The sequence below is a fragment of the Thermobia domestica genome, chromosome 15 (genome assembly GCF_964235325.1).
Source record: "Thermobia domestica chromosome 15, izTheDome1.hap1.1, whole genome shotgun sequence".
Classification (NCBI taxonomy): domain Eukaryota; kingdom Metazoa; phylum Arthropoda; class Insecta; order Zygentoma; family Lepismatidae; genus Thermobia; species Thermobia domestica.
In genome coordinates, this window is record NC_137468.1 from 89,165,373 (window position 1) to 89,182,402 (window position 17,030).

General features: G+C 38.2%; 1 long non-coding RNA gene across 1 annotated transcript in view; it reads right to left on the reverse strand.

Annotated features, from left to right (window-relative positions):
* Nucleotides 1–1,342: 1,342 nt before the first annotated feature.
* LOC145671876 (uncharacterized) overlaps nucleotides 1,343–17,030 on the reverse strand; it is a 28,381-nt gene continuing 12,693 nt past the window's right edge. The window contains exon 3 of the long non-coding RNA XR_014128546.1: nucleotides 1,343–1,660. This is a non-coding gene — a long non-coding RNA (uncharacterized LOC145671876). The remainder of the gene's footprint in view (nucleotides 1,661–17,030) is intronic.

Here is a 17,030-nt window from a genome sequence, read left to right on the forward strand (position 1 = left end):
TCAGGAATAACCTCCCAAACGTTGTCGGTGTTGTTCTGAAACACCCGATATATATATATATATATATATATATATATATATATATATATATATATATATATATATAGGGTGTTTTCATGAATGTTCCAGTTTCATACAGAGAATGATTATCAGAAATAAGAAGTAAGTTGGAGCTTCAATACATTAGTTCCTTTGTTTTGCCTACTTCAATATTGTTCATCAGGTTCTCTTTGTCCCTTACCTTTTATATTCCACTACAACAATATTAACACAGATTTTTCTTTCTCTGACAAAGTAACCGCATTCGAGAAAGGATAAATACGTTCAGAGAACAAAATTCGTTATAAGAAACATTCTCTGCAACACCTACTGTCATTAAAGCAGATATTCATTCAAATAGAAAATTACGGAAGCCCTGAAAACGTAGACAATTAAGTCTTTAACACGTAGAAAACAGTGAAAGAGAGTATAGACAATTGTACAGGAAAAGATTGTTCCCGTTGGTAATACAGGGTTATTATAAATGATGGAAGCTAATTCTAAATTCACTATACTAGTAATTTAGATATTATAACGAAACTCAACAGTAACGTAGAAAAACTCAAAAAGTTTTGTTTGTTGTAGGTGTACTTCTGTTTTCTCCTACGAGAGCGCAACAGTGAGTAGTGAGGCAAGATGGCGACTGGCGCCGAGAATGCATTTCATGTTATATCCTCCACGCTCTGCTGACCATAAACCCATGCGAATTTTTGCGTGGGGTTACGTGAAAGATTCAGTGTTCACACCTCCTCTACCAGCAAACCTGCCAGAACTGCGAGCCAGCATCCGCAATGATTTTGAACTTATTGATAGGGGCGTGCTGCGCCGAGTGTGGGAAGTACTTGATTTTCGGCTTGATGTCTGTCGATTCACTAAGGGGGAACATATCAAAGATTTGTAATTGTTAACAAAAACTTTTTTAAGTTTTTCTATGTGTGTGAAAAAAATTATCGCAACACATACAGTCTTACAGTTATTATACAGCTGTGAAATCGCTCCAATCATTTATGATAAAAGTAATACTTAGTAGCCCTAATAAATTGAGAATACACTTTCTACCAGATACGGGTACAGTGAACTGTTTCGCTTACAGAAAATGAGCACTGTGAATGTTAACATAATACAGACAGAGGAAAGACTATTCCTGACATAGTTGAATGTTTTCTAACATCAGAAGGCGTTAAGTTAAAAAAAACGTGTATTTCAAAGCTAGTGTGACACTGACTGAATTTTGAGAACAATTTAATGTGCTAAACTATAATCTTTAGTCGTTTCAAAAACTTTTACTATTCAAATTAATATCTTCATTTTCACTTCTCAACTTAAAATAATAATAATAATAATAATAATAATAATAATAATAATAATAATAATAATAATAATAATAATAATAATAATAATAATAATAATAATAATAATACAGACCTTTCTTCCCTAGATCTTCTCCGTCCCTGTCACTTGTACCTTGGGAAGGAGAGTACGGAGGGGCCAGGTCTATTGGCTCATTAGCTGCCCTTGTTCTTCTCCGGTACCCAGCACTGGTACTGGGTACCGAAGGGTCAATCTCCTCCGACTCACGAACTAGTTGTTCTTGTTCTTCGTCATCTTCCTCTTCCTCCTCCTGTAAGACAATTTTATTATTTTGTTTAAATGATTTCACACTACCAACATCATCATCATTATTACAAGTATATTGTAATGTGGTACATTCTGTTATACAGGAAAACACTTAAATACCATATTAGATGGACGCAAGATCCAAATTTAGTACTTAAATAATTTCACATGTTTCCTCTAATGGCAGGCAATTAATAACACACGAAATAAAAAAAGTCATTATTTTCAATTAAAAAACAATTAGAATATTTTTTTTTATCTAAATAATGGTTTGAGTTTGTCAATTTAATGAAGAGCTCCCAGAAGTGATTTGACAATTAGCTCTATCTAGCATCCTGCTTCTGGTAAATCTTTAAGAGCATATTTGTGGTTGAAAATGGCCTGTAATCAACCATAGGTGCAATCCGAGATCGCGTTTATCGCGTAGGTCCTTTCACTGACTTCTCTGATTAATTATTTTCCTCATCCACCAAACAATCAAACAATTATCAAGTTAAAACAAACAGGCCCGAGTCCTTTTTACCTTCTCTATAAAAACTTTTTCTATATCCTGTGAAATTATTTTGGTATGTTTGTCTTCGCGCATTTTCCTAGATCACGCGAACACAAGATCTTGTTGGCCAGAGCATGACTGACTACTTATTTCGAATGTTCGGATCCTTCCTAATGCTATGTTCTAACATTCATTTCAAATCAGGAATGCCTTAGGAATGCATATAAATGTGAATCGAAAATAACGCTTAAAGAAAATCAATGGTAGTTAAAGTATTTATATATAAATGAATATATATCTTAATACTTGACAATATAGTCTGAAACATCCTGTGTATCTCATCATATGGTACATAAAAAATAAAATAAAGGGTTACCACTCTCTTTTCAAAAATAATCCAGGGCATTTCCAGGATAAATCACCAATTTTCCAGGACTTCGATACAGGAAGGTATAACGGAATTCAACTGTAGGTTGAAAGCTCACAACAGTGAAATGAAAAGTACAGTAGCTTATGCAGTGAACATTAATGCAAGTACAGCATTCATAGACAAAGCGGAGCGCAATGTGCTGCTTTCCTTCTTTTTGGTTGCGTACCAACTCCCCTTATAGCCATCTTATCCACTCACATTTAGCACATGTATTTTCATTCTTTGTACATGACATTTTAATTGTGCAACTAACAAATTTACAAACAATAAAAATCTATTTTTCGTACATGGCATCTTCATTGCGTGACAGAGTGAGAAGATATAACTAGGAAGAAAACACGAATTATATTACAAGTTTTTTCAACTGAGTATGTAATTTTATCATCTATAGACATAATGGGCCGTATGCAGAGTCATTTTGACGTGTGATTAGTGCCATACTAAAGAGTTCGACTGACATAAGGTTCCCGTAGTAGTCAGGCTTTTAGTATGACGTTAATTATACGTCAAAACGACTCTGCATGAGGCGGAATATCTTTCTTCTTTAGCGAAGCTGCTCTACGGATAGCATTTGACTTTGTCAATAAAGCACTACTTCTGCTCTGCTTCATGTGCAACCTGGTTTGCTTCAGTCTCCAAAGCGTCACTTGTTTCCTATCAATTTCCTTTTATTTCTCTGCAGTTGCTCTACATTTTCACTTATCTCTTTCCTCATGCTCTGCACTTGACTTTCTCTTTCAACAGTCCTTATTTTCTCCAGTTCTGGCATATAGCGCTGAATTGCATGGAAGACATGATGTAGCATTTTTTCGTGATGTTGATTGAACTAAGGTCTTTATGGGAAATGGTATTATACACAATCTATGGAGGACTGATACTAGTACAAAGCACAGTTTCTGGAGGATATTGCTAGTGAAGACAGCATCCAAGAATGGGTTGACAGACTAGTGGAAGAAAGAAGAGAGTTCTCCCAGCCAATCACCCACACATGCAGGATCATGACAAATTATTATACAGAACAGAAACAGGAATAACAAACAAAAATAGCAATTAATTAAAATCTTCATTATAATTATGAAAAATCTGACATTCAGTGTTTCTGTAAATTTCAAAGAGAGAAATGCATTTTCAAGAACATTTCCAGGATGTTTCCAGGACAAAATCAATTCAAGGACATTTCCAGGTTTTCCAGGGTTTCCAGGAAGAGTGGGAACCCTGAGAATAATATAGAAATTATATTTTATAATAAAAAATTAATATTCTTTGTTGTGTGAAGTTTGTTTAGTATTAGTGTGACGGTTTGTGCAACTATTATACTTCCCCTGTATTGTTGCTTTTCTCTGTAGCTTTAGCCATTCGGGTATACAGAGGTTCTTAATTTAAACGCTAGGCAGCAGTGGGTTGTTGTGAATGTACGTACCATGCTATTGGTCTTCTGGCATGTTATGTACATTGAATTCCAGAATATTTATTTATTTATTTCGACTTATTTTATATGTCGAGGTTAAGGCTATATAAAACCCTATCTACCACCTAAATATGATACAAAATTGAAAAAGCAAAGAATATAGTTAACAACAGCAAAAGAAAAAGTTAGAAAGTAAGAAAAAAAACAAGGAACTTGAACACACACACACACACGCACTCACACATAACACACACAAATATAATATAGTTTTACACTAAAGTACATACATGTAATAAATGTTGAGTTTTATATCTTTATGACAAGCTTCTCTATTGGCTCTTCTGTCTCGTGTCCATTCAACCATGCTTCGATAACAATAACTTGTAAACTGCTTTTTTGAAAGATGCTAGAGAGTTTGACTCACGTACCGAGGTTGGCAAAGTATTCCAATCACGACACGTTGAAATTATCTATGACTTAGAGAAATAAGTTGGTCTCTGACCCTCTCATGGAAATCGCTTAAAAATTTAAGGTGTATTAGAAGGTAAGAAGGTTCTGTAAAAGTAAGTGTTTTATACAACAGTATCAACGAGTGCAATTTTCGCCGTTGCTGCATCTTCAGCCATTGTAGCTTTTCAAAGAATGGCGTTACATGATCGGAGAATTTTAAGTTTAAAAAAAAAACGTACACAAGCATTTTGTACTCGCTGCAAACGCTTTTGTAAATGTATATCAGCGTCAGTTAAGGCGGTGTCACCGCACTCCAAATGTGGTACCACTAGGGTTTGAACAAGAGTTTTTACAACTGTGTTGGTAAAAAGTTTTTTTTTTTTTTTTAATTTGCTGAGAGAATGAAGAATTTCAAAAGCCTTCTTGCATGATGCGTTAATTCGATCGGACCAAGTTAAATGTTTAAGTATGACGCCAAGATTTTTCACAGAGGAAGAGAATGGAATATTTACGTCTTTTAAAGTTATATTGGGAACAAGTGAAGCATCTATTAACGTTGTTGCACGTTTGGAAGTAATTAAAATTGACTTTGATTTGACTGGATTTATAATCAAACAATTATCTGCTGACCATTTAGCCAAATTACTCAAGTCTTCGTTCATCTTTGTTATACATGTATCTATTTGCCTTGGTGAAGAAGATAGATACAATTGAACATCGTCCGCATACATGTGATACGAGGGTCACTACGGAAGTTTTGAGATACGCATTGTTGTGGCACAGTATTTGAATTTCAACAATTGCGTTCGGTAGTGGTATCCAGAGCGAAGAAGCGAAGCAAATTTCAACTCGCCTCGCTTATCGGCGTAGCCGTATCGCCTTCACTTGTTTGTTGATGTGAGCAGTATTCGACTGTATAGAATGGAGCTCGAAAGGGAACATTTTCGGGTAATGATCCTTTACGATTTCAAAAGTGGTTTGAACGAGACACAAAGCCTTGACCGTTTGCAGGGGGCATTTGGGGACCTTGCTCCTTCCCGTGCTACAATTTTTCGGTGGTTTGGTGAATTCAGAAGAGGCCGGACATCGCTTAAAGATGAAGAGAGAGCTGGACGTCCGGCAACAGCTGTGTCAAATGAAAACATTGCCGCTGTGAAACAAATGATTCGAGAAAATTCTCGAACAACTTTCAAGTACATTGAATCTACAGTTAATATTGGATCGCCAGCAGTAACAAAAATTCTTCATGATCATCTTCGGCTCAGGAGGGTTTCGTCTCGTTGGGTGCCTCACACTTTGACTGAACAGCAGAAGTGCATGCGTGTGGAATGGTGTGAAGAAATGCTTGCAAGATTTGATGGAGGCAATTCTCGACGCATCTCTGACATTGTTACTGGTGATAGGACATGGATCTATCAATTTGACCCTGAAAATAAACGCCAGTCTACAGTTTGAATCTTTCCAGACGAAAATACACCCACGAAAGTGAAACGACCGCGAAGTGTGGGTAAGAAGATGGTGGCAACTTTCTTCTCCAAATCTGGCCATGTTGCAACTGTTCTACTTGAAGAACAAAGTACTGTTACTGCTCAGTGGTACACCACTGTTTGCCTAACAAAAGTGTTCCAGAAGCTTCGGGAACGGCGTCCAAGAACTGGATTGCGTGGGATCCTGCTTCATCATGACAACGCATCCGCACATACGGCCAACATTACAATTAAGTTTTTAGAATCTACGGAGGTCAAACTTACGATTCATCCGCCGTATAGCCCTGACCTAGCCCCGTGTGATTTTTTTTCTGTTCCCCAGGATCAAAGATCGCATGCGTGGGAAGAGAGTTTGCAGCCCTGAAGAAGCTGTAGTGGCTTACGAGAATGAACTTTCAACACTTGAAGAAAAAGAACTGGCAACACTGCTTCCAAAAGTGGTTTTCGAGGATGCAAAAGCGTGTACAGTGTAATGGTGAATACTTTGAGAAAATGTAAGTGTTAAATTGATTTTAAGTATGTTTGTATGATTTTAAGTTGGTATTTCTGTTTGTGTACATTTCGTAAGTCAGAGGGCGGCCCACCCTGCCCCCTTCGGGTGCCCATGAGTCAGAGGTAGGTGAAAGTGTTAACTAATAAAAATTATTTCAAACGGTTAAGCCATTTTTTGTTCTGATAGACGACGTCTTTTTCATTTATATCCTATGTAGATAGATACAGATTAATAGCATTATTACTGTCTTATTATTTATTTCACTTTTACCATATACTTTTCTCAACGCTTAAGTCCTTTAGGCTAAAGAAGACGGGTGATTCATGCAAATAAATTCTAGTTCAAGTAAACTTTTAATGGATCTTAACGGGAACTGAACCCGCGACTACAAGACCCAACAACGAACGCGCTAGGCATTAGATATTAAAACAAAGCTGACTCACCGAACGTTCCTCAGTAACTGATTTTTTAAATTTTTAATTGTTTTACTCGGTTTTATAGTTTTAGCAGTACCTCTTTAACAACAGGGGCACGAACACAGAATTATCATCAGGTGTATACCAGTATACAGGTGTATATCAGAACAGGTGTATACTGATGATACAGAATTATCAGAGATAGGTAAAAACACAAGCCTCTCTCAGCGGGAATAGAATCCGGTACCCCGTACACCAAAGGCACACGTGCTTACCACTGGACTATCTGTGTAGGGTAAACAAAGGAGCAGAAAAAATATATATTGCACATTCCGACGAAACGCAAACGTCCCAATGAATATTAAAGCAATATTAAAGGAAAAATGGAAAAACTTAGTGAGGTCTTGAAAGAGCTCGAAGGTCACCTGGGTATGAAGACAAATCTTTATTCAGGTATTAATATCTCGTATAATTGCCGTTAGCTTCGATGACGCATCTTAATCTTCTTGGTAATGAGTTAACCAAGCTAGCGACATATTGATGTCCCTGTGCTATTTCTTCCCACGCGCGTCAGAAACTAGCTCCCAAAGTGCGTCAGCTGTTATTGGTGGGGGAAAAGGCCAATTTTCGTGTAAGAGGTCCTGTAACTTTCGCCCATAGTTTTTCCATTGGGTTCCAGTCAGATCCTCTTGTAACCCAGTCGACTAGCTCAACATTGGGTTACTCTTGAAACCAGGCTTGAACTAGATGGGAATCATGTATTGAGCTATGATCTTGTTGAACTTCTTCAAATAAATTTCTCGCAGCGGGGAGCAAGCCATACTGCACAATATCCAGATACTTCTGGTTGTTCAACCGGCCTTCTATACGGTGTAATTCACCAACTGTATCCTTACACAGCCATCCCCAGCAGTGAATAGTAACATGCCCCATTCGATGCGTTCTGTGCATGGGCTGTGGATCGCAACGTTTTCCTGTGGGTCTATCTATACACAAGTCCAGGACCATCATTTGCTGAAGAGAATATCTTTTCGTCTGTGAAGATTACATGATCCCAGTTACGACCAATATTTGCCTCAGCAAATGCTAGTCGATCAACTTTATGACTATCCGTCAATTGCTCCTTACACGCGGCTCGATATGCGTGAATTCCTGCATCTTTAAGGCGTCGCCGAGCGGTGAGGAAGGAGCGAGGAAAACGAGACGCTATCACTAACTGCCGGGATATGAAAGGATTGCGACGGCTTACATCAACTAGGGCACGATCTTGTTGTAGGGTTGAAACCCTTTGAAGGCCAGTGCCATGTTTTCTAGACACGTTACCTGTTTCTGAGTATTTCTTCCACCAAGCAGGACAGGGAAAACCAAGACGTTCACTAGCTTGTCTCACACTCATACCACCGTATTCAACAAGAGCAGTAAGCTCCTCGCGAACATTCTGACCACGATGAGCCATGACTAATGAATCAATTGCAGCTGTTTGGCTGTAGGTGATTTCGTTACTCGTAGGCTTAAGTGGAGAAACTCGTCTGCTGTGACAAGGCATACGTCATGTTTTCATAGTTCAGCATTTTTCACGAAGTTTTACAGAGTTGTGTGACACACAACACACACACATTTATATATATATATATATATATATATATATATATATATATATATATATATATATATATATATATATATATATATATATATATATATATATATATATCAGCAACATGAATAATTTACATTGTTCACGTCTGTGTTAACGTTTTCATACATACGGTGTAAATTATGGAAATGGCGGGCTAGTAAGTAGTAACTCTAACAGAGATTTGAAAAGTGACAGTTCGTCTGATTGTTTTTCCAAGCACTTCAAAGTAGAAATGTATATTTATAACAATGTTCCCATATATTTTAAATAAAAAGAAAGAAATAAAAACGAAGTTTCGCACCGAGGCTCGAACTGTCGGCCTTCGCTTCAGAAATTTCAATCAGCATTACTAAACCCGCTTGGCTACGGAAGCCCTTAGAAGGAAATGCGTAATAGTATTGATAATTGTATCGCTCCAAGCGCAGGTGACACTTTTAAATAGTTTTAAATAGTCATTTTCGGTCCTTTTCAGTAATTTCTACTTAAGATAGTGATTGTTTTTGCATATTGGAGCTGTGCATGAAGTGTGCATCAATATTAATCTCAGAAATAAGTAGTTTGATTTTTTTTTTTTTTTTTTTAACATCGCTTAGATGACAGTACGGTTTGCAGCTAGTATCTATATAAAGAACGGAGGGAAAATGTGATTCCCTGTGTATAGATCTGCGGGAATTGTGACAGATCTAGGCTCACTTTTTCGGACTTAGTTTCTAAACGAGTTGCCAGCTTTTTGTGAACAGGTGTATACTTATTTACTGATGATAATCATTAATTGAGATAATTTACAACAAAACTTGTTACAGAAAGCCATTTTACCTTGTTACAGAAAGCCTACTTGTTGATTTTCACAGGAAGACTGATGATGAACGGATATGGAATTCAGTACTAATGAGACTTTGCGAAGACAAGGCCCCAATGCGATATAAGAATCATTGATGAGTAAAACACATTTAGACAAACACACTGTCATTGACTGCTACTTTAGAGATGATTCAGACATTTTTAGGTTAATCGATGTTTATAGTATAAACCCAGCATAGGAAGACACAAATTCTTAAATGACCATACTATCAATTGACTACAATGGCTTGCACAATCCTTGATACATTACACCAGACTCAGAAATTTGAAATAAACCGTTTAGTGAACAGCACAAGTCTGTGACATTCTCTGGAATTATTATGTTCTTTGGTTGAAATTATTTTAATCAATAACTTAATAACCTAATTCACAGGAAATAACTCTGTACTTCTTGAAATTAAAAGAGAAGAAAGAGATATCTTTGTAAACATTACCACATAATTTATTAGAAAAAGAGAAGGTAATTACACACGCATATACATTTTAAAGAAAACGGAAAAATGGTGGTTTGTTGAGTTAATCCACCAATTTGTGTTCATGGTCTCGAAATGTAACAAGCATCAACATAACTTTTCCAATTGTGTGCAACAAATAAATCTAAGTAAAACAAATGAAATTTAAAAATATACATGTAAATATATACCGTATGTTATGCCCAGAAAGTTTGAACCGTAACAAATTCTAGTACGTAGAATACGCGCATTATTCCAAATAATTGTTGAAAAATTATTATTCTTTCCTAATTTCCTTCTTATTGTGTCCAAAATGATTTGCGCTGGGCGACATGAAAATATTTCACTTGGTATAGATAAAATTCAAGGGGTCCATAAGAAATGTCGACAAATTAAAATTATTTTACGATTTGATATATACAGGATGACTGGTGATTCGATGTATTCCTTGCAAGGGGATATTCTACAAATACTTTGGAACATTTTCTCCAGGGGTGTAGCCAAGGCGGGGCCCATTGGGGCCAGCCCCCTAAATGGTTTCCTGCCCTCCCCCACAAATGACCAGCTTTTATAACATCATAGAAAAATTATCTCGCTTCATTCATTTAAAAGTAACAATGTTTATTGACAATTAATAATTTATGGTAAAATAGTATGGAGAAATATTGTTTTTCCATACCGATAGAAAAATAGTATAGTATCTCTTCGTTATACCGATCGAAAAATAGGATACTTTTTTGTGACAGCAGATTACACAATTTACTGCGCTTTATATTTGACAGTTTGAAGACAAACGTTTTAACAAGGTACTACAAATACAGCCATAAAACAAAGATACTAAACTGATTTGTAAATACAGTATATTTTTATATGCTTTAGCAAGTGTTTTTAAAGACATAGAGGATGGAAAATTTGGTAAGAAACAATGTCAGAAATCCGTAAAGAAATTAAGTGAAATTTCAAAGAAAATAAATCTTGTGTAGATAGGTTCTGTAGCCTATACAAGGTCTTAAATTTAAATATAAAGGTAACCAAGAAAAGTTTTGTTGCTTTTTCACCCACCATCTTCGAACATCGATATGTCACCTAACCTGGAAGATCAAAAATAGTCCCCATCAGCATCGACGACCTTCTGAAAACGTTCTGGAAGGCCATGGAATCCATCGTGGGCCGTGAAACGAAGAAAGTATCAGGTGCATTTTGGACATTTACTAGGGATTTGAACTGGCGTCCTCTAAGGTGATTGTCCAAAGAATGGAAAAGGTGATAATCGGACGGTGCAATACCCGGGGAATATAGTGGTTGCAATATTGTTTCCCATCCAAGGCAGAAAATGGTGTCCTGAGTCATCCTAGCCGCGTGGGACTTAGCGTTGTCCCGTAAACGAGGACCCATTTGCAATTCAGAAGTGATGGCTCCAGAGGTTTGAGTTTTTGTTGAGCACAGCTCAACTGCTGACACTACACACTTGCATTGATACTCTGACCAGCTGGTAGCAGTTCCCGATGCACGATGCACCAAACACACAGAAGGACCTTCTCCTAGTACAGTGCTGGTTTCTTCTTTTTTGAAATCGGTTCATTGGATGCTAACCAATGATGACGGCGCCGTGGAGCTTCGTATAGGACACACTTTTTATTATATGTCAACGCCCTGTCCAGAAATGGCTCGGAAACAGTAAATAAACACAGGCGACTGCCCGGCCTTCTGGCCCGGCACTGGCGGATCCACGGGGAGAGCGGAGGGTGCGACGGCCCCCTCCAAAGGTTTTTAAAAATTTACTTCCGGCATTCACCATTGGGAAGGTCTTTCCCGACCTATCCAAACTATGGGACAAGCCTACAACAGTCAAATCAAAATGTGTGGTACTTACTAGTACTTAATACAGACATATTTGAAGTGTGACTACTTCTGTCCCTAGTTCCTTAAAGGCGGTCACCATAAGCCCCAAAGGAGCGAGAATATGATTCACTCGTTGGACGAACAGTTGTAGGAAGGACGGTAAAACTTTGAACTAAAAAGGTATATTTTAAAATTGTGTCCTAGAAAAAGGATATGGAAATGGAATTCGGGTCCCGAAACTTCAAGTACCTTCACCTTGAATAAACAGAAACAGAGAATCTTCAGCGCTCCTAACGGAAAGTTCTCCGAATCTGAGACTTTTCGGTTGGTTGATTGATTGATATGTATTAATGTCGTTTGTCAAAAGCGATGCTTCACAGAACGATAACTAGAGTTTAAAGTTGGATCTGAACCACTGTAGTACGTTCGATGCTCACTCACCCGGAATCAAACTACAGACAGTGCCGTGCCGTTGAGGGAGGAGTAGGGTGACGGTCCCGGGCGCCGAAGTAAGGGGGCGCAAAATTCGGGAGCAAAAAGAAAAGAAGGAAAAAAGAGAGGAAAACTTACTTGGAATATTTTAGATCAACAGCAGTATTTTTCAATCTAATATTTAATTTCACCGAGGTCAGATTTATACTTGTGCACGTATATAAAATGGAAGGAAGAGAAGTAACAAAAATGTGCTTAAAAACCAGGAAAAGCAGGGTTTACTTTTGAAAATTTTCTTACGATTCGCGCCAAACATGGTGGCGCTTCGCGGCTAATCTCTCGACCTCACTTATAAGTACGGGGGCGCCGTCGTATACTTTCGCTCCAGGCGCTGATTTTCCACGGCACGGCACTGACCACAGAACCTCATATATCAAAGATCAAAGGTGCGTTCGCTAGCTACTAGATCAACAAAGAGAGCCGTGATTTTTGGGGTTCAACGCGTAAACATTAGGAAAGAACCAGGAATTCATTATGACTTTTAATGGCATTTCATCTTTTCTTGGGAAATGACACAAGCTGTTATTGTAATTCTTATATAAAAGATGAAATCCTAAGTGAATAACTTATCATCGCACAGGCCAAACCGCTTAAGCTAGAACTTGAAATTCCAACAGTTGTTAAGATTTGTGACGTAGGGCATCATTAAGGAAAGAGTTTTTGGAAATTCGAAGAAAGGAAGGGAGGATGGTGTGGAAATTATTTTAAAAAGATGGCCATCTCTCCAAATCCCTTAATGTTAGAGACTTGAAATTTGGTATTTGGATTTCTTATTTAAAATAATTTTACAAGCGTTTCAACGTTTCTTGATACTATAGTACAATGTAGAAAACAAGAGGTGAGAGGATAAAGGGGCGCGGGTTGCAAGTATTATAGTAAGATATCAATATCTAAGAATCTTTGAAAGTTAGAAACATGGAATTTGGTATATGGACTTCCCACTTAAAATAATTCAACACGAATTTCAGCGCTTTTGATATTTTACCTAAAAGGGAAGAAAAGGGATGGGAAATATTATTATAAGGTGTCCATATCTCAGGATCCCTTATGGTTAGAAATATGAAAGTTGGTAATTTGATTTTTTATTTAAAATAATTCAAAATGTATTTGAGCGGGTTTGTTTGCCACTTAACGTAGAAGGGAAGGAAAAGAGGTGGAGGTGGTTCACTAAAATGCCTTACGAGGTGTTTGAATTTCATGACAGATTTTTAGCTCAAATCAATTGTATATGAAAACACAGAAGGAAGAACGCGAAATATTGTGCCACAGTATCACGTAGGAGCATTTGCAGCGGCGCAAATCTGTCTTCAATATGGGTAAGACCGTTCCCATAGTTTTTTTTTTTTTTTTTTTTTAAGCTATATTCAAAATATTTGTGAAGTTGCAAAACAATGCTGTGTAGGGTTCTGGAGAGCAGAGTTTTCTTGAACATTGGGAGGCAGGCATATTTGAGGCTTATTCTAGGAGGACATCAATTTCATCTCTCTTTCCTTTGTGGCAATCGGACACAAATAATCACATTTCTCCCCAAAAGACAAATTTCAAATCGGATTATTGCGGGGCCAGTTCCCCCAGTTCCAAGATTAGAGGGGTGTCCTCCTCATGCCCTCCAGATTTGCGCCAGTGAGTATTTGCTATATTGTGCGAGGCTGTAAGCCGAGCAAATTGGGGGTCTCAGGGCAAGGCCCCACCTGAGCGAAGGCTAGTATAATATAATTTTATTGTTGTTGTAGGGATAGCTATAATTATACTATGTTTCGTGGACCCCACAAATATAGAGATAGATGAATTTTGTATCATTATTGATGCATGTATACTTTTGTTATCTACTTTTGCGTAGATCGAGCCTGTCTTTTTTCCCAACTGTTGTCCCGCAATTGTTATTCAAAATATAAATTATTAGAGCAATACACTCTTTCGTTAAAATGAAGGCCATCGTCAATACAGTATTTTCTTTTATGTAAGTGCTGTGCAAGACAGTGCATCTGATATATTGCAGTGACGATGTGTGAAGTGAATCATGTCACCACCTCGCTTCCAAAACGGAAGTGCGTACTTAATTTAAATTTACAGAAAGCATATACTTTCATATAAAAAACAATACAAGTTCGGGTCCCAATATGGAATCTGGGAATCGGGTTTACACCCCCTCCAGCCCTGGATTCATATGTGTCCCTTTCTTGCAAATTAGAATTCTGGCCACATTGAGGCTACGTTCATCTTCCAGGAAGCGAACCGCCCCTCCCAAACGATCCTTCTGGATCCGCTAGTGTGGCCCGGAGTCAAAATATGTGAGACCCATCGACCCAACTTGTAGTGCTTCACAAGTTGATGGATGTGCTGCCGAATAGTTTCTCCACACATTGAATTGTAGTCCCAGTTCCTCTTTATATATGTGTTGGTATTCTGGCACGTGGTGTTTTCGGGTGTTTCGTCATCGTCCTTAAACTTCTTAAACCATCGCTGCAATGTCCGCGTCGTCACGACACCCTCACCAAAGGCCTGGCATATCTTCTGTCCCGCTAGAGCAGCGTTTGACTTCCATTTGAACTCGTTGAGCATACATGCTTTTATGACGCTCTGTGGATGTCCCATTTTCCCTCTGTCTTTACACAAGTTCACGGTGTGTCTGAATTGCCACAACCAGGTAGTATGTTGGATATATCCATACCAACAACTGACGTTCGCCTTATCTCCCTCGCATTCAACTCACGGTGTGAGGTCCAATCGAACACAGACGTCCACGAAAAGGAACAGAACTTTTCTGGTTACCTTTATAGTGATGCACAAAAGTATAGCGTTTGGTCTCGGGCAGTAGTTCTTGATTAAGCATAATAAAAACTATCTTGAATATAATTTATGGATAATAATAATAATAATAATAATAATAATAATAATAATAATAATAATAATAATAATAATAATAATAATAATAATAATAATAATAATAATAATAATAATCAGCTAAAATAGTGTTTTTAGTTTTCCAGAAGGAACCAAAATTTACCCTTCTTTCAGGCCTCAAAAACACTAGCAGCAACACATTTTTTTTTGGTTTTGTACTTTGTAGCTGCCCCCCTCAAAAACAACGGGCCCCCCTACACAAACCTGCTGGCTACACCCCTGATTTTCTCATATGAACTGAGGGTCGCAAATCAATAGTTTCTGAGTAATTTGCACATGTGTGATTATTTTCAAAATTGCCGGCTAACGAGAAGAGCGCGAGAAAATTTTGAACTGACCCACTTTCACATTTCGTAAAGCGTTGAAATTTTGCATGTGCAATTATACATATCTATGTAGATCATATGGTAATGTACAGCTCGTAACTCTGCATCATTGCTGTGTTATAGATCCGAACGTGAAGTAATGTGTAGATGTCCAAAATCCATTACTGAATCTCAGAAAGCAGCATGGCAACTTCGCAGAAGTACTTGCCCCTAGGAAATGATTACATGGTTGAGAAGAGGTGCAATGAAGATGGTGTGTGGTCAAGAGAAAACGCGAACTATGACGAATTTCGTACTTAGGGTCGTGCATCAGTCTGGCCGACATTGAGCAGTGAACAGGTGTGTTGTTTTTTACGAGGCGGACACCTTTTGTCAGCATGCCACACTCTGGGATTTCACAAAATCCCGCAACGCACGCAGCATTGAGGCATAGTATATCCTGGTAATTGTTGTACCCTTTGTGTGGAAACAAAGTAGTAGTACCGCATGCTGATGCCAAATAAACGTGATCATCACCTTGGTCGCTCAGAGTAGAACACGGCAGGCCCGTATCCACGGGGGATAGCCCCCATAAAATTTTGGCCTCCCCCCATAAAATTTTACGGTAGGCTTCCAAATGAACTATAATATGGTGATGAAGTATGATTGGGTCGGGCCCCCCTAACTTTCACCGCCCCCCCCCTAAATTTTTGGGATGGCTACGGGTCTTCCTTTGGTGGTGGTCCGTCCGCATATTCGCTCGCTCTTTATTTATTTATTTATTTATGCAAGGGAATGACTCAAGGAAGGGTTCGGACCTCCAACTCAGGGGTCACATCGGTCTTGTAGGTGGGTCTTGGCCTTAGGAAGGAATGACCCTGGCCTTGTAGAAGGAACCATCCCAGCCTTCGTCTGGAAGGAGTAAAGAAAACCAGAGAAATCCTAGTCAAACCAATGACATTGTGCTGACGTACCACTAAAAAAAAGGAATACTGTGTTCTACTCTGAGCGACCAAAGTGATGATCACGTTTATTTGGGATCAACATGGGATATTACTACTTGCTTTCAAGGCAAATGATACCACAATTACTAGGATATACTATGCCTTACTGCTGCGTGCGTTCCGGAATTCTGTGAAATCCCAGAGTGTGATATGCTGACAAAAGGTGTCCGCCCCGTAGAAAACAATGCACCCGTTCGCTACTCGAATATTGGCCAGACAGATGTACAACCCTGTGTATGAAATTCGTCATAGTTCGCGTTTTCTCTTGACCGCACACCATCTTCATTCCACCTCTTCCCAACCACACAGTCATTTTCTAGGGGTAAGTACATCTGCAATGTTGCCATGCTGCTTTCTCAGGTGCAGTAATGGATTTTGGACAACTACATATTACTTCATTTCGGACCCATAGCTAACACAGCAACGATGCTGAGTTACGAGCTGTACATTATCACATGATCTAGTTATACAGGATTGCAAATGCGAAATTTTAGAGTTCTACGATATGTGAAAGCGGCTCAGGGTAAAATTTTTTGTCACCAGGAAAATTTCCAAGAAACTATATATGCAAATTATTCAGAAACTATTGATTTGCGACCGCTGGTTCATACAGCTATAAACGTTTCAAAGTACTTGTAGAATATCCCCTTGCAAAGAATGTGTAGAATTATCAGTCATCCTGTATACTGCGCCGGGAT